The 25,023-nt window shown below is 41.8% G+C and overlaps 1 long non-coding RNA gene across 5 annotated transcripts in view; it reads left to right on the forward strand.

The window, feature by feature from the left end:
- Positions 1–25,023, forward strand: part of LOC109368846 (uncharacterized) — an 83,621-nt gene that overhangs the window by 13,474 nt on the left and 45,124 nt on the right. For all 5 annotated transcript variants that reach the window (XR_014884588.1, XR_014884587.1, XR_014884589.1 and 2 more), the window contains exon 5: positions 23,451–23,553. This is a non-coding gene — a long non-coding RNA (uncharacterized LOC109368846). The remainder of the gene's footprint in view (positions 1–23,450; positions 23,554–25,023) is intronic.

The following is a 25,023-nucleotide window of genomic DNA, read 5'->3' on the forward strand; positions in this document are numbered from 1 at the left end:
CCATAACCTCTCTCCAAATCCTGTAGCCTTTTCTACAGTGTTTGCAATTCAATGTTAACAATGAGTTGCATGGGAAAATAGTTCTGCGTTACAGCTGAATGTTGTGCCAGGTCAGCAAGTCTGTGAGTGGCTGCCTGCATGTCCTTCCTGTGCCAAAACAACAGGCGTTCTCTTTCCAGTCTGTGAAATATAGAAGTGGCTGAGTGCACCTACTGCTGTGTTTTTTGATTAGGGGAGGGAGATAGCAGTTTGCAAAGCAAAACTGAAATTGCCTGCGAGAGAACACGAACCTTAGTGGTAAGGATCTCCTGCTTTTCACATGTGCTTAGGAGGAGCAAGATTTCTTTTGCTGTTTTGGGGTGCAGCAGTAACATCTGAAGTGCCAGATCAGGGCGCTGCTTTTACAGCTCTGCCTGAAATAAGGGTATGTAAAAATGGAGATTAATAATTTGAGATATGCCCTGCTTGCTAATCATGGATCTGATTTGGAATGTGACTGTAGCACTGAGTGACAGCTCTGTATTGAACACTGTCCAGATGGTGAGCTCTTGTAGAGCTTTACTCTCTCGTTCCTCACAGACCTACTTATTAGTTATTTTGTGTCCTCACATGGTCAGGAACGAGAGCACATGCCAACTGACAGCAAGGTGAGGGACAGAAGTTCCACAAGTGGAGGAAAAAGACACTGAATGTTACTGTCATTCTCAGACATCTGCCAGAGGTCAATGTCAAAAATAGGATCCATGTGTAATTGATCTTGTTCTGTTGTGACTGAAGCAGAGGTGCTGGCATGAAGACGTACATCACATCGTGAACTGGAGATAAGGGAGAAAGGAGTGAGGTGGCAGAGTGCTGAGGAAGGGCAGTGTGTCAATTATGGGGAGAACTGGGAAGCTGTGAGGGACACTAATCAAATAGCATAAAGCTAAGGAGAACATAGAGACAGCGAGGCCATGGAAGTGGCAGCTCTGCCTAACAACCTAAGAACTATCTAAGGCTAGTTCTATCAGCAGCCTCTTACGGCTAGGTAATACAGAAGTACATCATGCATCCTTTAGTTGCCTAATTGTCACGGAGTTAACGAGATCAATCTACACCCGTGACAGGGGGGCGGTAGACCCCTGCCCTCCCCTTCCCAGCCCACAAAATGGGAAGGAAGGGAGGAAAACAAAAAAACAGCGGCAACAATCTATGGAGGAAAACTTATTTTACTAATTATGATATCGGAATGCAAGATAACACAATATAATACAATCTGATTGAAATTGAGACTAATAAATCAAATAAAACAGGAGAGAGAGAGAGTTCCCGATACCGATTCAAACCTGAAAAGCTTGGAACGGCCAGGAAAGCACCCTCCAGCACCCACTGCCAGGCAGTAAGAGACCGCCCCACCCGGAAGGGTCAGATCCCATGACTTCTGTAACGTATAGGGATAGGTGCCTGGAATTGGAGCATTAACACTTTAACTCCCAGTATACTACATGATGTATTGATGCGGAATACTGAGAACCAAACCAAAACAAAAAAAAAATATAAAACCATGACACTAATATTGATTGAGTTACTGTACACATAATCTTCTTTCCACTACGGTACTGCAAATTATGCATATGTCCCAGGTTCATTCTTGGTGCAGGGCAGTATGCAGTGTCTTGCATGTCTTGAGAGCATGCAAGGCTAAAAGGCAGCTTCAGTCCAAAGCACTGCTCTTTATGTGGCACGATAGCTGCTGTTGTAAAACCTAGGAGAGGCTATGACTTGTCAGTCTGTTTCTCCAGTGCTAACATAATAGCTGAAGTAACCCTGTAGGATCTTCAGGCAAAGAACTGATATGGAAATGCTGAAGAGTCAGAACCTTATTTCCCTTTATTCATCTTCCAGGCCTCATGCTACCTGGCTCGATGTCATAAGGAAGAATGCTACTGCTAATGCAAGGATGGAGATCCAGGAAGATAAAACCTTTGCTCCATCACAGATTCTCTTTATCACAGATTCTCTTTGTCAAGTGATAGCAACTTGTTCAACTAGTTGTACAGCAGGATCATACTCTACTGAAGTGGTTTCTTTTCAATCAATGGTTAATTGTTATCCCTAAGAGCATAACAAAACCATAACACCTCAGATGTTACTTGCTGGTGGCATGACAGATGCTGTTGCTGTTGTAATCAGCATGACATGCAGGGGTGGTGCTAGCTCACTAAAATTAGAAAGAACTGAAGGCTCACCCTGAAGTACAAACATTGTTATTATGTGACTTGCTTGTTTTTGTCATTTAGCTAACAATTGTCCCATCAGAATAGGGATAATGCATGGCAGATGAAGAACAGTGATTTTATTGAACTCTCCATGCAGGTGACTCATGTTTTGCTCTATTTGCTTTTTTTTTTTTTTTTTTTTGGTCAATTTAATTTATTGTAAAAGACTGACTGCTATCCTAAAAGGCATGCCAGGGGAAGAAATGTGAAAGCACACAAAATGCCACAAAAATCTTCTGTTTTGGAATGTTTCAAAATCAAAATTGTTTCACTCATATACGGATATTACTGCTGATTTGGTTTGAAAAGCTAAGTTTACCTCCACGCCAATTCATTCTCCCCTATGATGAAGGGCATTCAGCACCTCAATTTTTCTGCTTTTCCATTCTCAGTGAGTAAGTCCAGTGTTTCTCTGGTTAATTAAAGTTTACTGCAGGAGGAGCAGGAGTGGGTTGAGAGCACTGATGAAGAGATGACTAACAAAGTAATCGGCATGTGATTAGAGTGTGGGCTGCCAGGCACAGATTAGCCCTCCCTGGACTCTGCTTTTATCTTAACTCCATGTTTTGAAATAATTCCATGTTAATAATATATAGAATTTCTATCCCATCTAGCTTATCACATTAGAGTGAACTAGACAAAATGACTCAATTTCAAAGGCTCTGATTCAGCTCAGGCTGCAGCCACTCACTTGAAATATGAAGTGAGATGACTGACTCCTCTTTTGTTTCTTACAGATCCTCACTCTGTGGGAAGTCTAAGGGGGAGAGAGTTGGTCAGAGTGGAAAGTTAAGGTGACATTATAAAGTCTCCTCATGAAATGCATCAGTGACAGTCACGTCTCAAAACTCTGTGTGAACTGACAGCCACTGGAGGGTGGGGAGTATGTGGAGGTTTGAGTTGTGGATAAATCATGAAGAGAAAAATAAAACTTTCCCAGAGGGAGAGCTGCCACGTATGCTTGCAAAGAAAGTTGTTTATTTGCTCCCCACAGTGTTTTTTACAGTTACTTGAAAATGTGGGTTTTTTCCAGTTCTTTTTCTTCTTAAGTAAGAAATCTTGTTTGATTACTAACACATACCTGATGCAAAAGAACAGAAAGACTTGCTTTAAACATGCCACATTAATGTTTCCTGCTGGTACTCATATCCTCTTCCCCCTATGTAACTAATATCCCTTGAGTCTAATACTGAGGCATTAGCTTAACTGCTGTGCAGTTAACAAAATAGTGACTTGGGGAAAGTACTGACATGCAGAGAGAATAAAGGGATGTTCATTCACTTCTGCCCCAACTCCTACATCTGCTGTTATGACTATGGGGAGGAAACCATATATGATGGGAAAAGAGAGCATAGATGCAGTAGGTTATCGAGGGCATGGCAGGGAAGGCAAGGAAGAAATCATATGGAAAGCTGATGTCAGTGGCATGCGGATGACATGGATGCTGCTTCAGAGATGACTACCATAAAATGCAGTGCTCATTCCATCAGACAGTAGAGACAGCGTCATCCAAGTTGCTTGACTAGCTGTTCTTAAATAACACACTTGAAATTTGAACATTCATGGCTAGGAATAAAACAGAAAAAACTCTTGACCATGAAATACAGAAGAAAAGGAACTTAAATCACTGAGTATGGTACTAATACATTATTTGTGGAATCTTAGAAAAGCAGGAGAGGAAGAAAGGAGAGAAGGGGGAGGAAACTTCAGTTTCCCAGAGAGTTTAATAAAGTTTCAGTTTGTTGCTTCTCTCTGAGCACAGCTCTCTGCTATGGCCCTGATGGTTTTTGGGAGCTTTCTGCCAGAGGTTGCAAAGTCATCATTCCACCTGCTGTGGACATGCAGGATCAGTCAGGGGCCTCCCACTGCATTGCTGTCTCACTTGACAGTAGTGGAAGAACCCAGATAACTTAAGCCAGTAAGTGGATAGTACTTCTGAATAATTCTTTTTAATTACTGCTTAAGACAGCTGCAACAATCTGCATGTCTTTGAGCACTTTGTTGTACGGTGTTGTATCCAACTAGTCTTAATGAATTGCTAGTTGTTTTCTTCTTGCAGGGTAACATTGGTTTATTTCTTTGATTTTTAAATTGGTAAAGGTGTTCATTTGTAATCCACTTAAAGCTGCCAGTTGAATATTTGTTTTAGAAAAAATACAAGTTAAAATGATGTCTTAATCAGTTGTCTTGGCAAAGCACTTAATGATGCTCTGCTTAAAGCCAGAACCAAATCACAACAAAACAGAAATGTGCTCTTCCTGATGAAAAGTGAAGAAGAGAACCTTCATGCCATAATGACAGATGGATAAATTTGCACATTAGCTGTATAGTACGTACAAATTGTTGTCTCTTCAGATATTTTTCGATACAGAAAAACGAAGTTAGTTTCACAAATACCAAATCCGATAAAGTCATTCTTGAGCTAGAAGTGTTCTTCCAGGTGCTCAAGGAAGCCAACACATTTGTATGTGTCATGTTCAATTCAGCACGAGGCCCTTGAAATTGGTAATGGCAACACGAGCCCCACTCTCCTGTTTCAATTCTTAATTTTACCTAGATGTGGGATTGAGGAGGGATGACTAGATCAGTAGGTGTTAAGCACTGTGATACTCTTCTTTTATTTATCTTGATAGAAGTTTAGAAGTTGGAGCTTGAATGACCATGGCGAGAAGATGTTTTCTGACCAAACCCTTTATTCTTGAAAAGTGTAGAGACGGAGCAGCCTTAGGTTTTAGATAACTCAAGGGAAAAGAGAGTGCTGTGGCCTGTTGTTTGTAAGTCTGAATTCAGCAGTGAAAGCCTGTTAGCCTGTCTGAAATGCCTTTTTCTTCTTTTTTTTTTCTTTTCCCCGAAAATAATCCGAAGATCTGAAGACCATCAGTGATCTCATTTTGATCTGGAAGCCAGATGAGTATTCAAAAAAAAAAAAAAAAAAGATGGTAAGGGAGGATATACTATCTAACATGGAGTTTAAATTGCAGCTTTCAAAACTAGCTTGAAACAAAAAAGGGAACTGTTAAAGCAGATCGTTTGGCTGTGGTTTCGCTTTTTATGGCAGTGCTGCTGAAGTCATCTTAACCAGCTTCCATGCTGGGTTCCCCATGCTGCTAGCACAGCAAAAGTTAACCTATTTTTTTTTGCATCTGTATCAGTTGCCCATTCTGGTTGCCAGCGTGGGTGTCCAACAGCCATGCCAGCTCCCTGATGGGAATGACGTGGAATGTGGACTGCTACTAAGGAAGTTTTGGGGAACTGCATTCACAGCAGCTTTTATGCAGTAACTCACAGCTGTAAGGGTCCTGGTTTTGGCCGTCCCAGTGACTGAGTCATTGGCCTGATTGGAACAAGGAAGAGAAGCGGTTCCTGGCACATGTTTATCAACAGGCAGCTGTGGAGACAGGTGGCACGAGCTCCTTGTTTGTCTACGCTTTGATATTGCCTTAGAGCTCCAGCCACCAAGTACTGCTTATGTGGCAGGCATTGACCTGCAAATGAAACTGCTCCTCTTTGCAGCTGACCTGCCGGGTTTCCATGGTCTCTGGAAGTTGCAGCACGATCAGGAGCTTAGCAAGTAGCTAGGTTCAGTTTTATTTGCTAGCCTCCCAACTTAACGCTTTCTTGTGATATTTCGTATTCAGCTTGGGCTCTGAAATGGATGCTGCTTTGCTTAATGGCAATGAACATGAAACCATCTATTTGTCTATGCGGCTGTCTGCAAAGGTGTCAATTTTGGTTGTCATTTTTAATGTCGATGTTTGTGCAGTTTTGAAACCTGCTGGTCTCGGTGTGTTATGTTACACGGTTATAAAATCCTCTTGAGAGAAAACTGAAAAGATTACCAATGATATCACCAAAGGAGGCAATGAAGTAGCTCATACAGACAAGTGAGAAGAGCTGAAAGTTGTTTTCAAACTTCCCTTTTCCTTGTCCTGTGTGGGGTGGATGACGGAGGAGGACCCGCTATTTGCAGATGGCAGAATGATTCATCACTTAATGGAACCTTAATGCTGGCAAGGGAAGATGTCATTAACTGTGCTGAATCTCTGTGTGATCTGCACATTTGGTCCAGAGCATAGCATGCATCTTGCACTCACTCTGCCTGCTGCTCACCGAGTTCCTCTCTCACTCCTCTGCATGCACGTCAGAAGTTGCTTGTGATAAGCTCTAGATTTATGAGCAAGTGACTTTAATGGTAAAGTGCTCTGATCTACTTGGATGGCGAAGGGCTACTCCTTGCTTATTAATAGTGACTTAAGAGACAAATGGCTGGTTAATCTGTGGTAAGATACTCAAGACTGATGTGCACTGACTGGGCATTGTAGTACTTGGGCAGCAGCTTTTCCCATGGCCACTGCTGTGGGACAGGCTGCTACTTCATGGGAAGTTGCATGGGGGAAAAAAAAGCATTAAACTTCAGATGAACCAGGCTTTCACAGAAGGTAACGTTTGTTTTCAGGATCCTGGTTGGTTGTTGTCCAAGAAGATAACTGAGATTCTAAGTTATAACGCTTAGACTGCAACACTGTTTTAAAGATGATACTACTAAGAGGAGGAATGTGTTTAAAAATATAGGCAAGCAAAACAAGCAAAAAAACCACACACACAAAATTTAATAAAGAAAAGAAAAAAAGGAAGACTCCCTGTTTCTGTTGTTCATACAGAAAAGGTGAAGTTCTTCAGCTGGAGAGCTCCATATGTCTGCGTCAGTCAGCCGAGTGACTCAGTGTTGTGATGCTAATGTAGGTCTGACTGGATTGGAAGCCCAAATATATATAACAGAGAAAAATTCAGCATAGCTTCATTTGAGAGAAGTGAGTAATTTTTGTTTCCTAATGCATACCTCAATTTAAACCTTTTTATCTTTCACCATTTTATTTCCCTCCTGTTTCCCTGGTCTTGCATGCTTCAGCAGGCTACTCAGAAATAACTGTTCCTCTCTTTTTTGTAGCAGATAATTGTATTTCTCTCTGAAAATCTGAGGACTTACCTGCACAATCTTCCTAAATAAATTAAGGGATGTCCTTGCTGATTTTAGAAAAATTGTACCTCCTTCAGTTTAACTTCTTTTACCTGGAAAGCAAATCTTCAAAGTTGGTAAATCACAGCAGTCATTTCTTTATCTTTATTTCTTTATCAAATACCAGCTTGCCCTTAAGGCTCACCTTTCTTAATCTAAATAAACTTCCTGTAATAGGATGGTGCTGCCTTTCTTTGTCATTGTTTGAAATGATAAGAGCAAGAATGTAACTAATCACCCTTATTGTAGAATTAATTGCATAGAGCTAAGATTTGCTTCCTTTGGCCAGCTAACCTACCTGCTTGGTGCACACCCTGTATCAGAGAAAGATACAGTGATTCATAACAGGGGAGAAAACACAGTGGTAGGAATGATAGCAAGTGTTGAACATCACAGATTTGTATAGTCTAGCATCTCAAAGGCTTATATATCTCCTCTTTGTCTTCCAGCTGTCTACTTCTAGAGATAATGTATCTGAAGACCACATAATGTATCCCGTAGGGGAAGTTTGCTGGCAATGTTTCCCCATTGAACTCTCAGATTTGGATATGCCTCTGATTTATTGGCTCTTACACAGTTGTGTGATGGGCAATATTATGCTGGCAAGGAATATGTGCTACAAAACCTCTGCTGTGTTGCAGCTTGTCATACTGCAGTGCACTGTCAGAAACAGCCCCTGAGAACATCTTGCCTTGGATGGCACAGCCATCTTCAGCTGCCACTTGTGCAGCCCTGATAGTGCCAGGAGATTTTGCTAATGCTATCCTTCAACAATCTGGGGTAAATAAATCTTTAATTCTCTGCTGGAGAGTTTGTACTTGAAAGTGGAGGGGAAAGAAACCCTTGGGTTAAAGTTAAAAAAAATAAAAATAAAAAAATATCTTGCAAATGATCTTCCAACAAGCACCTCTGTGCCATGCAGGCAGTGAGGCTGGCAGTGATAAAGTGGCATCATTCTCTCAGTGTGCTTAGTAGGGGAGCATCTTATCAGTACCTGATGCTGAAGTATTACTTGGATGTTTTTTCTTGGGTTGTACTCATGTAATTACAAAAGTAACTTACCAGCAAATAGGTTTACTTTGTGCAACACTATTTTTTAGTATTTTATTAGCAAAAAAGCTTTTTACAAACACTGCTAAATTCTTGCAAGACAGTGGAGATAAAATATCAGTTTAGACACAGCTCAATGGATCCCAGCAGGGACTAGCAGGTTTGAGGTAGCTGGAAGTGGGAAGGGTCCTGGCTGTCCTGTGGAATAAGCTGCCTGTACCAGTGGTATGTCAGGAATGTAGCTGGAGTGGTCTTAGCACGACAGCACAGGCTCGCCCTTGACTCATTATCATCTGTCAAGAAGTGAAAGGGGCCAGAAATTCAGATTCCAGCTTAAGCAAATAGGAAGAAGTTAGCACGTGTCCAAACAAGCTGTGAGCCCAGGATATCAGCTTGGAGGCCTTATGGGCAGTCAGACATCAGCTGTCCTGGCTTGGCTTCTGCTAAGGTACCTTCTGGGAGCAGCTGGGCAAGCTGGCCAGATCTTCCTTCTGCTGCAGCGAGTAATCTGGTTTGTTTGTTCCCTGCATTCTCAGCCACTTTGCTGAATTGTGTAACTGGAAAGGAGGTAGGGGGAAAAATTCTGGTTTACTGTAATATATGTTATATGTAATATGTTGCAGTGTAATATATGTGTTGTTAAATGCAATACAAAAAAAAAAAAATCAACTCGCCCAACATTGGAATGTGAGCAATTCTCTCCTATTACCCAGAAGCAGTCAGCTCAGGAGCTGGTTATGTGTAATGCACCAGTCATAAAGCAGTGGGAGTATGTTAAAAATCAGGGAATGGAGTGAAAGGGGGGCTGGTAGGTAGTCTTGGAAATGAGTAGTTCTCTCCCACTCAGCAAGGCAGTTCCATTATCTGAATTAGTATAAAAATACCCACCCACTCCAAGGAATGCACTGATTCGCTCCCTCCATGCCAAATATCTCTGATTGAGAGTAATTACTTGCTTTTGACAGAGCCCAGCATGGAATTGCATGGAGTGTTTGAGTAGGAGGTGAAAAATCAGCAGCTAATGTGATGGCTTCTGTTTTTGTTTTATTTATTCTGAAACTGTTTTCCAAGCCCAAATAGCAGTCTGCCAGGGAAGGTGTGTCTCTGCTTGGGGTTCATTATAGTTGTTATCTAGCAACATGTCTCTGGCTAATTGCACTTGGTTTGTGAGTGACAGCCTTTGATTGGACAGCATGCTTCACCCTCCTGGGGAGGGGGATACTTTTCAGTTCACAGATTAAGTCATTGCTAGATAACAATTTCACGGCATGTAATGGCAGTACATGCTTGGACTGAAGACTACCACCACTTAACTCTGTCAGGTCCTTCCACACATCTGCTGGAAACATGAGACAGGGCTTAAATCTTGCAGCTGATTATCTGCCGTTCTATAGCAGCACGAGGACATTTGCCACTTCAAGCTCACTTCTAGTAAGAGCCAGGTATAGAGTTCAATGACTTCATGCAATGATGTCCAAGTTGTCATTACTAGGAGACTTCCACTCCACTTGGACGCAGAGACAGTAGAGAGCTTCAAGATGAGGCATTTTAAAGGGCAACTCCTCTGAGCAGCCTATAAGATCTGGGTAAAATCTCAAGAAACTTAAGGGCTCTTAAAAAAAAAAATAAAAATCTACTATCAATAATAATCAAAGCATCACTCTTTGTTGTGCAGTCTGTCGGACAACATTTCTGACCCTATGCCAATTCTGACACTGAGCACAGAGCATCAAAGGCCAACATGTTCATTCATTAGTAGACTTTGGTCTGCAGCTCTTAACTGAGGCCAGCGTTTAGGAAATGATTTGAGGAATGTGCCATTCCTATAGTGTTCCGTATTTGCTATTTGAGTTGAGTTGCTTAAGGAAAATGCACAACACTTTGCTGTCTGATGGGTTTTAGTTATCGTCTGCAACGTTTAACGAAGACAGCATCACTCTGCTTGCCCTGGCATTTTTCATAGCTCATTTTGCACTACCACTAATGTGGGATAACAACATGGATAGCTTGCCATCGGTATTTACATTCACACTGACAGAATTCCTTGGCCATGCAGGGTGCCTCAGCTCTCCCAGCTGATCACAACATTTAACATGAGAGTGTTTTTTATGAATCTGGTTTGAAACGCATCAGCTCTTGTAGTGATGTGGAATTCTTGCTTCAATTTTGTTAGAAGAAGGAAACCTAAGACTGGGAAAATTTCTTCAAATGATGCATCTCTAAAGAAATGAAAAAATACGGTTGTTAGAGACAACTACTTTAAAATTCCTACCTAAAATCATAGTCTCTCATATGTAAGGCTCACAGCAGTTGTCAGTGGTGTAATAGCAAAGACAGCAATGATAGGGTTAGGTCCTGGTTTCCTCAAATGAAAATGATTTGAGCCATGATGAGAACTATGAGCAGTTGCTTGAAAGACAGAGATTTCCCTGAACTTTAGTGAGGAAATGCCTCCACTTGGTTCCTTGGGAACTGTCATGTTTTTCTAATAGAGGGGAAGTTTTAGGATAGCCTGAGGTCAGCTGGGTCTCTTTTGCAGCTCAATCACTCCTAACCTTCCTTTTCTGGTGTCTCATTTGTTAGAGGCAGACCAGCTGTTCTGAAAAGTCAAAGGGGAGTCAAATCTTTCTTCCTGGAGAGTATATGAGCTAGGAGGAGGCAAGAGAGGAAGGAAAGCAGGGGATACGACTGGTCTCTTCATTGCTTTTCTTTATTTCTGTTTTCAATAGAGCTATAAACGTCACTTCCCTCCTAATGAATCTGGAGAGTGAAGCACTCCTGCTACTGAAAAGGTTCATGTGACTCCAGCAGTAAGTTTCTGTGCTGTACCCCCTTCTCTCTTCTTGAAGGAAGCATCTAAGGGCAGGATAGATAGCTGTGCATATCCCTTCCTTGCTACAGAGAGCCTGATTTTTGAATGCCTCTTGTTGGTTATGTTTGTTTATTTTGGCTTTTGTTTTGGTTTAAAGATCATCTAAAATCACATAGTGGTATTTATCAAGGCTGTAAATAGGCAGGGTTCTGCCTCATGCAAAGTTCTTATGTTCCTTTCTTCCTCAGCCATATTTCCTTAGCTGGTTGTCTTCGGGCAGAAAATGAATAAATGAATGAATGAATGGATGCATTCTTTCTTGACTTTCCTGGAAGGTTCCTCAGGTTAACATACTTAGTGTAGGAGGAAAACTGGCTCTGTATTTGCCCTTGGACTGTTTTGTGAGTGTAACAGAATTCAGCTCGTGGGGATGTCAGTCAATTTTGTTTCCTTTCACTTGCACAGAATTCAATTAGCTTTCTTTACTGAAGTATTCATGATGCTGTAATTATTTTTTTTCTCAAGTAGCTTGAAATGCTGTTGAACAGAGCTCTGAATATAAGGGTTTAAACAGGCTTTGAGGCAAATGATATTACAAATACTTAAAAAAGCATCTTCAAATCTACAAAATGCTTTATGCAGCTATGAGTTTGCTTCCCTTGCACACCTACATCTGTCGTGTTATGTAGTATCTTGCCAATAAACTGTTGAGTGGACTGGAGCTTTCTTTAAAGGTATGCTACAGAAATAGAACAATCTGCTAGTTCTGTCAGGATGCTGGCTCATCTTAAGGATTTATCTACCTTTATTTGTTGCAGGGGAATCTATAATTTCAACTGTGATATGATAGGTAGCAGAGCTTACCACCAGCTCCTATACTTTTGTAAACGCCATATGGATAGGTATGAGATAGGGAACTGGAACACATGTCGGTGATACTGGTAAAAATACAGCTGAAGAAATACACAGTTCACAGCCTCTTGTTTTCCACGGCTGTTATGGGCGTTGTTGTCTATAGACAGTGATGCCCTGTCTGCTAGAATGATATTTGCATTCAATGCTCTCTTAACACCTGAGCAGCTTCTAAAGTAAATGAGGATCAAATGAAAATTTGGGGACTAATTTTGGCAGAGCAATGCCTGTTTTAATGTGTTGTGTGTATCGACACTTTCTTTGCAACACCATACCTGAGAGTGAGGAATGTTTGAAATCTGGTATAAATATCGTGCCTTGAACTTGAATGTTGTGGCAATTGCATGTCTGAAACATGAAGATGTTTTGCACAAAGTGACACTGTTATAAGCTAATGCTCAGGTATCCAAGCAAGCAAGCTGATGAATGGACAGCTAGCATTTGTTTCTGACCAGGCCACTTGCAGGGAGGAAAAATCCTTCAAAAACATAACTGAAATCTGTCAAGCTGAAGGAACAAAGCTGGGTTTATGAGACTACTTTCCTCTTTTGCTGAACTGAATTTCTCCTGAGTCAATTAATCTTCCTTATAAATGGGACAACACCAGACTTTTTTAGCTCTTTTTTGTTTACATCACACCTGAATACAACCTGTTCCTTCATGAGGAGAAGATGTGAAGACTTTATAAGCTGGGTGTCAGAATTCAGCATCCTCCCTCCAGAACTGTCATCTACCCATAAGATGTTGCTTTCTGTCTTGTCAGATTATTCCTTCTTTTATAAAGAAAGTTTTTGCAGTTTGTTATAGCTGCAGAATTCTTGTCAGTAAGCACATTTCACATCCTGAGGCAGTCAGTTATGCCCAGAGAAGATGCTTACGAGTTCAATTTTGGCTATGTATTCTGGCTGTCACCTCTTGATCAACAGCTTTGTGAAAAGAACTGGACTTCTTTGATGGGATCAGAGTAGGTGAATAGTACTTCATATATCCTGTATTAATCTATGTAATTTCATCAGTGCTTTATCTGCTTTCTCATGTGATGAAAGTAAAGAATTTCGCTAACAACTGTAATATCTGCTAACAGGACTTCTACTAGGGCCTGTATTTAAGAGCTTCAAGGTGTTCTACACTGTTTCTTCCCTTTCATAGTTGACTGTTGAAGGCAATGGAGATGTCTCACTTTCTCATCTTCACGCAGAGAGGAAGATGTCATTTCTGTGAATGTAATATCAGTCATTAATGCAAATAGAAAATTGTATTGGCCTCTCTGAAATAGATTTCTTTTGCCTTCATTAGGTTGGGGCTTTGCAGAGAGCTGGGTTTCAGAGAGGAGAACCATACTTATTGAATGAAACTGGCACTCCTGGTGTTCCTTGAAAAATGAAGTTGCCATTGCAGACAATGATTGCATGGCAGACCTAAGCACAAAATTGTAAGTTTTACGAATTTAATTTGTATATTTGAATTTGTCTGGTACTCAAGCTGTCTCTGTCCAGAAAATTAAGTATTTTATGGGAGAACTGAATGAGGAGATGCAAGCAAGTGTTCAGTGAAACTTGAGGAGAATTTGGGTCCCAGAATAGCTTTAATATTTTCAAGATTTAACATACGTGGCTGTGATTTCTAATGGAGAAAAATCTTTTCTTTGTGCAGGTAAGTTTTAATTTCCTTTAAAAGTGAGAACAAATTGGTAGATATGCTGAAAGCATTAGAGAAAATGGAACGGAGTTCAGCTTGACTGGTTTAAGAGTGGCATAGCACCGAGCATTGACTTGGAAAACCTGAGTTCCATGCCCTGCACTATCACTGGGGACATTGCCTGGTCACCCAGCAGTTCAGTGTACCAGATGGGTACTCTGTGATGGGAGTGATATGACTTCCCAGCTCAGTGGTGCTTGTGATGGTAATTACTTCTAAAGGTTACGAGATGGCAGAGCTGGATAAATGTTGCACAAATGCTCTGACAAATAGAAATGACTGTACAGTAGTGGTGCAGCAGCAGCTTTTTGTCTCTGTCACACTGCTCCAACTCCAGAACAAGCAGAGATGGAAAATTGTTTCCAGAGGCACCACAGAGACTCATGAATGGAGCAGCAAGTAGGCAGGCTGGTGGAATATCAGTCATGTCAACCATAGTCAGTGTAAGCGATCTTATCAAAAGTGGCATTTCTTTTTGATTCTTTTCCAAATCATGGTTTCAGTTTTTAATTGCGACAGTCAGTGCAAATAAATGTGAGTCTATGCTGCCTCTTTCCTTTTTTTCCTCACTTGTATAGGAAAAGCCTGAAAATATGGAATGCAACTGAGCTTTTCCCTCTAGTGAATGTCTACAGAGAGCCAAGATGTTAAGCAGCAGCACAATTTGAATTTGTGTTGTGTGGCTTCAGTACTACCTAGGAGTTGAATTGATTTTTGTAGCCTGTGGAATGACAAACAAGTAGCTGGAAATGCCAAGGGAAGTGTGTATGGACACCACTGCTTAGAGGGATGCTTGAGAGGTTTTAGAGCAAGATCACTGTTATCAGGCTCCCTTGCACAGTGTGACCCACACTACTTAGACAGGTGTATCACTCAGTACCACTTTTCTTATATCCATAGCAGAGATTACTTCAGTCTTCCTTTTTTATCTTTGCAGGCTTTCTGATTTCACCATCTTCTTGCTCATGTTTTAACTGCATATGAAAAATAGACATGTTTAGGAGTAAAACTGTTATGAAAGTCTCAGTGAAATTACTGTAATTTGTTACTGTAAACAGATGATCTGTGTGTCTTCAATTACGTTTCAAGCAAGCAGTCTCTGAAAATGCAAATATGTGGTTTAGTGCAGCACAGGCTGCAAGAAGGGGGAAGAGATGCGTGGGAGGACCTCTTACTACTGCTTGATCTCGTGCTGCTGATGGTATTTAGCAGAGGAAAGTACAGTTTATTAAAATGTAGGCTGTAGCGAGAAGTGTCATGCAGGGACAGAGGCTGGCTGAAGAGTTCTACAAAATGCAGTCAGTTCAGAAACCCAAATACTAGTAGTGCCCTGATGAAGATGGTCTTCCTAGGCTTCCCCTATTGTCCTGTAGCTCCTCAGTGCAGCTCAGAGGATGCTTCTTGGGACCCTCATGTTTCCCCTGAAAAGGATCTGTTTAATTATGGGCATCCTTACTGCCTGCTAGGTCTGAAAAGTAGGGTGCCCTTCTCTCTTGACAGTGGTTCCCATGACTGAAGACTTGTGGCCTTGCTCTGACTCCTCCTGCTCTTCACTCCATTCAGACATTGTCTGAGCTGAACCTGAAAGGCACAGTGGCTCTCCTTCCCTTAGAGTAGCTCTCCAGGAGCTGATGCCACGCACTCTGATCAGATCAGCATGTATGAAATCAGTGTCCTGCATGACAAAATCCCAACACTTTTCAAAGCAAGTTTGTCAAAATTTCTGCAGGAGAGTAAAAGATAACAAGAGAAAAGCTTTACAAGGAGAGATTTCTAAAGCTAAGCCTATTAAGCCAGAAAGTCATTTCAAATTCTGTGTTTCAGAACTCGGGTTCATACCGTTCTCCATATATTTAACTTCTTTCAGCCTCCATATGTTCATCCATTCCAAGTTTTTTTCTAGATTATTTTCTACTAAGGATCTTCTCGAGAGTAGAAGGTGGGAGCTGTTGCCCTACAGTTATTATTATATCAATTAATATAAGCGCTATCTTTAGACTCTTTGCTCCAGTAGTTCAGCAAATCCCTTAAACAGGGAAGCAGTCCAATAGTAATGGGATAAACAGATGGAGAAACAGCATCTATAGTATCTACCGTAGCATAGTATTTCTTGCTTCTTCCTCTTGTCTGGGATCTACCATATTGGGTAGATGCTGTCAGTGACAGGATGCTAAAGTCAATGAATTTCAGGTTTAATTCAAAACACAAGAGTTTCCTTCTGCAATTCTTTTGTTGTTTCTAGGTCTTGCTTCTTTGTTTCATGGGTTTATTTCATCCATCAAAAGAAAAGGATGTGCTAATGAAAATACGTCAGTATCAAATCCAAACAATATTGTAAAGCTCAAACTGAGGCTTCTCCATATGGTACGTTGATATTGCCAGCCAAAAACACAACATGCAACTTCCAGAGCTGGGTTCGGTGAACTTTAAAATCTGTACAAAAATAACTGGCAACAGCTTTTCTCAATGCAAAATCCTTTCTACTCTCTCCCAGAAAGAGCTGTTCCCTGCCGTTTTTCAGCACCTCCTCCTCCCCGTCTGCTTGTTCCTTCCTCCCTCTGTTCTGCTTTTTCCCACGTTTGTGTGATGTCCTCCATCCCCAGCTCTTGTTCTTGTGACAGAGAGAGGATTCATCAGAGCTGTCTGTCCGTCTTACTTTCCAGAGACATTACATCACCTGCTGCTGAGCAAAGCTGCTTCCCTATAGCTTTCCCATTCTGAAACAAGATCTGGCTTGGATCAGTCCCCTTGTCTAGCTGCATCAATCTATATTCCTGACCTGACACCAATGGCTGATGTTTCTCTTGCTCACAGATTTCTGAACCAGCAAGCAGTTCCCCAGGGCTGGAGCACAGTGCAGAAGTTTGACTGAAACCTTAGCCTGAAACCTTAGCTCAACCTGAAACCATGAGCTGTGTGAGACAAGTCACAAACCCATCTCAGTCCTGCTCTAATTGGGTCTGCAGCCATCATCTGTGCCCTGTGTGTCACCAGTGCTTCTCTCTCTTGTCACCCCTAGCTTTGGGATGTTCCCACCACTGCAGCTCACGGAAATAAGTAAATGATGTTAGCCTACAAATTGTCTCCTCAGAGCTGTAGGCCAGAGAGATGTGGTGATAAGGAGTGATGCCTTTAGGCTTGCTTTGTAGGTCATCAAGTTTTCTCTGGATTTTCATCATAAGTTCTTCCAATATTACACCTATGGATGTGATATCCAGAACTGTGAAAGTCCTCTCCACAAGAAGTGTTAATGGGAGCAATGCATCTCCTTCCTGAGTCATAAGAGCATCAAGTCTGCATTGCAGTGGAGTGGGAAATTGGGAAGCAGAGTGCCATAAATTTGTGCCAATGTAGCTGTACGTGTACGTGTGGGCATATTTTGTATGGTGTAATCTTTTTGATAGCAGGTGCAGTTGCATGAGGATAGAGGTCTTTACATCAATAAATTTCATTCTGGAATATAAGCACCTTCTTAAAGCTCTAAAGCTAAAGCTTTATAGAGAAGCTGCTCTATTTCTGACCACTAACTGAAGTCATACAGGTACAAAAATGTGTGCATAAGAGCACTGAGTGGGAATGTAGCAATTAACCAATGACTATGAAGAAAGTCCAGCTAAAGAAAGGATGATGTTTTGGGGGAACAAAGCTAGGTTTTGGTGTATGAGTTTGTGAACGTTTCTGCAGTTTTGAAGTACATCTTGGTAGTAGTGCTAAATAAGTTGTATTCTGGTTTCTCTCTTCTCAAAATTTCTGAATGCCAGTGAGACTAAAGAAGATAATTTCAGTTGTGACATTAAGGCTGAAAGGATTAACGGTTCCTCAGCAGGAGGCCTACTGCTAAGAAAACAGGAGGAACTTAAAACAGGTATAGCATAGCACACATAGCAGCCAGTGTTCTTTGTATCACAGGATATAAAACATGTAACGAGACAAGAAAGAAATGGAGAATCATGGTACTGGATAACCTGGGCCAGGGAAAATGGCTGAAAGCTGTGGATAGCAGCAACATTTTCCTTCCGATGCCCCTGACTGTGGATGACTGAGTACAAATGAAGCGGTCTTCTTAGGGCATCGTGCTTTAATTGCTGTATTTGAAGTAGAGAGTGGGAGGAAATGAAGAAAGGGGAGGATCCAGCTCTAATTTTATTTTAGGGGGAGAGCTGTGTAAGGATTAATCGAGAGGAAAGAAAATTAAGACTGGAATTGATACAAGCTAATCTTGTGAGTCATCTGTGGGGATTCTCCAGTGGGGAGTGGTGGGGCCCATGCTGTCAGCACAGGAAAGGCCCTGGCTTCTCTCTGCCCTTCTCCCTCATGTCTGCGGCACTGCTGGAAACTTTCTAAAATTAAAGGTCAGCTTTCAAATGACTGAAATCTGGGATGCACATGAATTATTCTCAAGACCCTTTTCGGTTTTGAGCAAGACGTTTCTCCACACCCTCTTCTCAATAAAAAAGAGGAGGGAGGGGAAGCAGTTGGATTGGAATGACTTCTATCATGAAGAATTTGGTGAAATATATCTCAAGCTCTTCAATCATGTTGCCTCACTTCATGCTGTATTAAACTGTCAGGTTAGTCAACAGCGTGACAAAAAGGAAAACATGAAAGGATGCTAAGCAGAGCTGACACATTCGAAATGTGAATCCATTGTTGCATACCCACTAGCATTACAGCAGCCTGCAAACGGCTCTCTTATACAGTATTTTATATGGCCTTTTCTCAGAGCTCAGCCTCCGACTGTCTTACTGGGACACAGCAGGTGCTGGGTAGTTGGTCCAGGGGCAGTTGGGCTCCAAGCATCCCAAGGGAGTGTGTAGAAGTGCCCAGCTTCAGCATCATGGAGACTATTCCACAGGCTGAATTAATTGTCACCTTCATGAGCTGAAGAAATTAATGTTTTCAAATTCACACCATCGTTAAAAATGACTGTTATCTATACAGAAAGCCTTAAATTTTATCTAGGGTGGCTGTGTTACAGTCATGGAGTTTAAACCAATCCACTGTTCAGTGAATGCGGCTATCTTTGCAAGCAGATAGAGAAACTTAAATTAAAAAAAGTGCCTATTATTTTTTTCTATTTGCAGTCTACAGTCTTGTTATATTATTATTATTACCTCATTGTGTCTGAAGCAACAAGACTTTAATTATGTATACTGTTTCATGGGGTGCTATGACTCCTTTTTATATAGACATTTCTACAGAAAAGATCTTTGGCACTCGCTGTGATAGTCCTCATAAAAGAGTAAGCAATAAGTCAATGCTGAAACAAGCTAGGAAATCTAAAACTCTCCCTGTAATCTCAAAGAAGTGCCTCTAGCTCAGGTTTATAAACACAGCAGAAGCCATCACTTGAACCTTTTTCATGTAAAATGCATCTGGGAAGTCTTTCTCAGTAGTGTGGTTTGTTAAGGATGTAGGCAAGTAATTATTCTTATGTGGGGTGTCTTGTAGATGCAAATCCTCCATGAATCACTAAGAAAACAGAGTTTGGTTGCCTGCAATTTCCATTTTACCATCTAAGAATGTCTATAGGGAATGTATTTCCTGTGCAACGTGTTGGCCCCTGAGCAATGTGCCCAGCTCTTCTGGTGCTGAACTGGAAATTTTAAATGGTCTTCTTCTATCCTGAGCAACAGTGCAAACAACTGATAAGATAGGAGAGGTTTTGTGACAACCTGTGTTGACAAAAGGCAATGCAAATATGATTTAGATGAAAAACCTGACAGGAAAACAATGTTGAGGCTCTAAATCTGAGAAGAGAATAATCCAGAAGTCATAGTGTGAGAAAGAGAAATTCAGCAAATGGATGCCCCATCTCTGGAGGCATTCAAGGCCAGGCTGGATGTGGCTCTGGGCAGCCTGGTCTGGTGGTTGGCAACCCTGCACATAGCAAGGGGGTTGAAACTACGTGATCATTGTGGTCCTTTTCAACCCAGGCCATTCGATGATTCTATGATTCTATGAAATGGTAATTGCTGAAGAGAGGTGAAAGGGACCAGGAGGTGAATCTGGCAATAGTATGCAAAAACAGGAAGATAATATCAATCTAGAAAGTACTTGGAAGGGTAATAGTTCTGAGCATTAAGTTTAGCGCTAACCATGTCGTGGTCACTACCTTTCTTAGCCAGCACCTGAGGCAGTGCAGAGGGTCAGTTTAATGTGGGCCAAGATTAAGACAGGTCTATGCAAAATGTTACACTGCTTTAATTACTAGTTGTAAGCTGAATCTTGGCAGAATAAACAAGCCTGGAGTGTAGGAAGGTAATTAGCTGTGCCCAGACAAGCTACTTTACAGCTAGCTACAGGAAAACAAAAGAAATAAGTGTTAAGAATTTATTCTTATTCCTTTGAAGCTTACCTATTTAAGCAAAAAATGATGGCAGCATATCTTAATGTCATCTGTAGTTATTTTTGAATAGACTGAGCAATCACTTTTGGCTTTGTCAGAAGCTGTCCGTTAGTCCTCTTGGCTTTTCATTGTTGTCTTTGTGGTTTTTGTTTGTGTGCTTGTTTGTTCTTTAAGGTGAGGGAGGAACGAAGGTCTCATATTTCCTTCTCCTTTCCATTGCATCAGTGATGTTATGGTTTTGTGTGTGGGAAGCAGTTTCCAATTTTGTTCCTGCAGTCAGCTGTGGCTGCAGTGAATGACCTCTGGAGGGAGGTCCAGTGACCTGGTGCTTTAGGCAGATGATTAACTGTTCTCATTTGCGACCTTAGTTGTTTCCATATACAGGAAATCCTCAGTGAGGATTTTTGGACCCCTTGGAAAAATGTGAACCTAAAATTAACTGCATTTATATTGCTTATTCATAAAGTGTGTTTGAAGTGAATCTTAAGCTAGGAATGAAGATTTAAAATTAGCTCATTGGGCCAATTAAATGTGTTGGTCCTTTGCAGGTTGATTAAAATGTGCTCTCCAGGAGGAGAGATAAAATTGCATCTTGCTGAGGACTAGGAAGAAGTGGCCCTGATGTGTTTTTGAAAGACACAATCAAGAACACAGCTTCGGTAAAGGATGATGAATAAAGAGCACTTTGCACAATTACCATTGTCCCAGCCTCGTGCTGGGCACATTGTGATCACTGTAGTGGCATCCATTTGTTCAGGAGAGACTCCTTCCATTGCTGTGTGCAGCTCCAGTCACTTTCTGATACTTTGATTGCAGCTGGGAGGATTTCCTGCAGCACAGTGCCCATGTGCTGCAGTACCCTGAGTACCACATGGAGTCACTTAACCCCAAACAGAGTGGTTAAAAAAAAAAAAGCCTCTTGCATGTGTGTGACTCCTTTGTGCTTGGTGCTGTGTTGTAGGTTTATCCTGGAAACTTCCCTAAATCCTTTAACCACTGAGACAAAGAACCATTATGCCAATGCTTACACGCTTGTAGTGTGTGTTCTCTCATCCACCTGGCTATGCAGATTAGGGCCCAGGCTGCCTTTGAAGCTGAGCTCTGACCTGTCCACTTTGCAATAAGGATGTCTCTAATGGTAAGGAAATGGAGCTCAGCCTTGGTAATGTTTCAGCATGATTCTACCCACTGCCAAACGTGTTTTTTTTTCTTGGGCATTTCTTTTCTTTGTGAGAATCTCATCCGGCAAGAGTTTGAAGATTTTGAATGTTTGGGATATCTTATCTGGATACTGCAGAGCAGGAGAAGGTCATAGGTTCCCAGTGAACCATCATTACAGCACAAAATAGAGCTGGCACCATCATGGACGTACGAGATTATACCCTTCTGTATATGTTAAGAGTTACACGCATAGCTCCATGAGATGTTCCAGGCACAAGAGGAAGTTCTTGGGCCTAAAAGGAGTTCTTTCAGTGTGCCTCTGGCAGCTGGACCCCTCAGTGGGTCCTGACTTACCCTCTTCAGGAAACCAGCTTCGAGTCTGCACTAATATGAGTGCAAAGCTGGAGACACCTGGATCTCCTGTACGGCATCATGGCAGAGAAGTGCCTTCCTGCACCTACAAGGGAAAGGCAAGGCTTCAGAGTTGGAACTGGCAACTGCAACATGAATGATGGTGTTGCTGAAGGCCTGTGGAGGAGCAGTACCGGGTTCCTGTATGGATGTGCTTCTGAGGGTGCTGCCTGCTCCAGAAGTGTTTTCTAACCTCACACAACCGATGGCACATCCAGTGCTCCCTATGCTTTTCATAGCCATGTCTCTGGCACTCATGTAAAGCTCCTCCGTCCTCCAAAACTTTTGCAATAGCACTGCATTCAGTCTCACAGGACAGATGTTCTGGGAACGGCTCTAGCAAAAAGGCTGAGAAACAAAGAACAAGATTCTTGGAATCTTTTCTGAAGAATGTGAAGAAAATTTTTATCTTAAAAAAAATCACATTCCTGCCCTTTCCTCATTCTTTGTTTGACAAATTGTTTTCTATTTACAGCCAGCTCTTTTTAATGCGTTCTCCCTCCCCCAGCCTACTGGGTTCCTATTTTCTCCTTCTGACAATGTTACCATATGGTTCTATTATTCAGAGATTCCTAAACATGTATTACAACAGTCCTGAAAAATAATTAGGTGCTGCTGTGGTGTAAAAGCACATCTGTGATCAATGGCTCCCAGTGGAAATTATGGGATAAAACATCCCAAGACACTTTCCTATCTTTCTTCTTCCTCCCCCCCCCCCCCCCACTCCTATTTTCTTTCCTTCACAACACAACAAAAGTAAGCAGCAAAGGGGAAAAATTTCTGTGTGAACAGTTATTATCATTTTCTTTCTTAAAAGCAATGCAAATTGTGATTTGTGGTTTTTAAGTACAGCTAGGGGAAGAGATCTCCAGGGAGGAAAAGGTATATATTTAGAGTCTGTACATTTATAATAGAACTTAATTCTATGTTGATAACCAATGATTTACACCCTTTAATCCAAAAGCCCTCCTTTGCCCTGTGGAGAATTACAGCATATGTCCAGCAAATTGGTAACCATATGCTTCAGTGAATGCATGGTCCCTCAGCCCTTCCCCTTCTCTGTTGCCATGAATGGTGCCCTGTTAAAGCAGTCTGCTCTCATCACTTACTCTGCTTTGTTGAAGGCTTTGTCAAGGGAAGGTTATTTTTGGATTCTTTTAATATCGCACGTTCCATGTAAGGCTTCAGGCAGTTTTTGCTGGAGAATTTCACAAGTGAATCAATGAAGAAAAGTTTTCTCAGCTCCCGATGGAAGACATAGGGATATCTCCCACACAACTTCTTCTCCCAGGTGCATATTGGGAAAACAAATGAAAATCAGACTATCAAAAACAGGATTCACCGCCACTTTGCTCCCAACCCTTCTGCTTCACCCACCTTGATGCCTGCTGATTCTGCTGATGGAACCAAACAGTTACAGCACAGACAACAAAAGCCTTCCTTGGTGCATCGTGGAAGAGAAACAGGAAGGGTCCCAATATAGTTTTTTCCCTCTTTGTGACTGCTTTTTAACAGAAACGTTACAGTGCCTTCGGAGCAGTGGCTGGGAGATAAAGCTGGTGCATGTAGAGGGGCACCAAGTGAGTGAGCCTGCTGCTGCTCTCCCAGCAGGAAAGATTATCCCAGATAAGCAACAGCAGGGTAATGTTCAACAAATTAGCTTGACTGATGAACCCTGCACTCTTGTCAGTATTAATGCCTGCTAAGTTAAGCAGGCCCAGGCTTTATTCTGAGGACTTATCCTCAGAGACCAATGCAATTGAATCTATTTTTTTCCTACAGATGCTATGTAGGAGGGGCTCTGGGTCTTCTCCAAGAAGACAGGTTATTACAGATGGATTTTTTACCTAACCTGAGCGAGCCACTGTACTGACAGTGACTGGAGGTAAGTGGCCACGCTGGGCCCTGTGGGAGGGCACGGGGTATCCCTGCTAAGTGTTGCATTAGGGTGGTCTCTATTTTGGTCTCACAGTGCCCAGGAACCTGGGGCAGCTCAGCCCAGGTCGGTGTGTGGAGGCACTGCTCAGCAGCGGTAATCCAGGCGAGCCCTGGATGGTCTTCATTAATCACTTGACAGCACGCTGGCTGGCAGTTCACAGCCTTTTCCACTTTGAGGCACTTGTTACCTCCCACTGCATGTTCTCAGCCCCTCCCAAATTCAGACTTGAAAAAACAGGGTACTGTCAGTACCAGTCAGTTCCCTGACAAATAACTGCATTCACCCAAACACGGCATTATTAAGGATCACTGATCTGCTCTTCCTCTCAGCAGGCAGGTAGTCATTTTGTGTAGCTTTGCTCAGAGGAAGGCAGATTTTAAAAATATCTTCCAGACTACGTCACGGCAAGGACCCCAGTACAAAGCAAGACTGTGGGCTGGAGCTGGTGTTGGAGGAGCACAGAGCCAGGTGTGCTGCCAGCACTGCCCAGTGTCCTGAAACCTGAGCAATGGGCTCCGGCCCCTGGGACTGGGAGGATGGAATCAAGCTTTTCTTGAATGCATTTCAGTGTGCTAAAGAATCATTTCCCTCCACTAAAATCTTGAACTGATTTATGAAGTAAGGTGCCAGAGCAAATCACACGCTCCTTTGACTCCTCTGCTGAGTTCATCTTTTATCCCTTCACTAATGGGCATTTCTTTAAGTAGTAGAGAGCTGCTGTTTCTAAAAAGGATTAGCGCACCTTAAATATTTGCTGATACATATTTGAAAACCATCTGGCATGAATGGATTTATTGGTGTCAGATGAGAACTCTCCTGGGATGCCATGAAGAGCTGGGAAGTGCTGGTGCACAAGTTTTGTCTGTGGGATCCCAGCACTTCCAAGGTAAAGGAACAAAGATCAGCTTTTTCTTTGAGCTGCAGCATCTGCTGAAAAGAGACTTAGCAGTACAGTTCCCATAAGGAAGATAATATTTGTCCTGTCTCAATGTCAAATTCTCTTCCCCTCCTATTCCCAGTTTGGTCTGTAGTTTGCATATCTCCATCCCCAGAGTGCTTGCTTAGTTGCAGCTGCCTAAAAGGCAGACTGGAAAACGAGAAATCAGATTTTATTCTTGCCTCTACCAAAATATTCTTGTGACTTTAGGCAAACAGTTTTCCTTGCAAGGAAAATTTAAATAATCTTTTGTATAATGCAGGCAGTAGTTACCTATTTCATAGCACTATGGTGAAGTTGGTTTTGTTCAGATTCGTAAGATTGATACCTGAGCTGAATTTGCTTAGACTTGTTAGGGGAATCTGAAGCTGAGACTTGAGTTCAGTCTGTTCATTTTCTTTCTGAAATTCTATTGGAGAGCTATTCAAACTGAATAGTCTTCCAGCAGATAGGGAAAAAAAAAAAAATCTACATTTATT

This window comes from Meleagris gallopavo, chromosome 8 (genome assembly GCF_905368555.1).
Source record: "Meleagris gallopavo chromosome 8, MGAL_WU_HG_1.1, whole genome shotgun sequence".
NCBI classification, from domain to species: Eukaryota; Metazoa; Chordata; class Aves; order Galliformes; family Phasianidae; genus Meleagris; species Meleagris gallopavo.